Source organism: Chaetura pelagica, unplaced genomic scaffold (genome assembly GCF_000747805.2).
Source record: "Chaetura pelagica isolate M959 unplaced genomic scaffold, ChaPel_1.0 scaffold1771, whole genome shotgun sequence".
In the NCBI taxonomy this organism is placed as follows: domain Eukaryota; kingdom Metazoa; phylum Chordata; class Aves; order Apodiformes; family Apodidae; genus Chaetura; species Chaetura pelagica.
In genome coordinates this window covers 11904-12124 of record NW_009952197.1, presented here as the reverse complement: position 1 = coordinate 12124, position 221 = coordinate 11904, and positions in this window count along the sequence as shown.

Genomic DNA, 221 nt, shown 5'->3' with positions numbered 1-221 from the left:
GGAGAGCACAGCCAGGGAGAAGGCATGGGGCTCAGGCAGACCCCCACTGCTGCTCAGCCCAGCGGAACATCAGGCCCCAGCCCAGGAGGGGTGCACCAAGGGCTGCACAACCCAACACAGATCATCTACCCCAAAGTCAGCAGCAACACAGCTGCCCCTTGATCCACCCCGCCTTGATCCACCCCCCCCCCCCACCCCTCGTGCGGGCGGAACACACACCA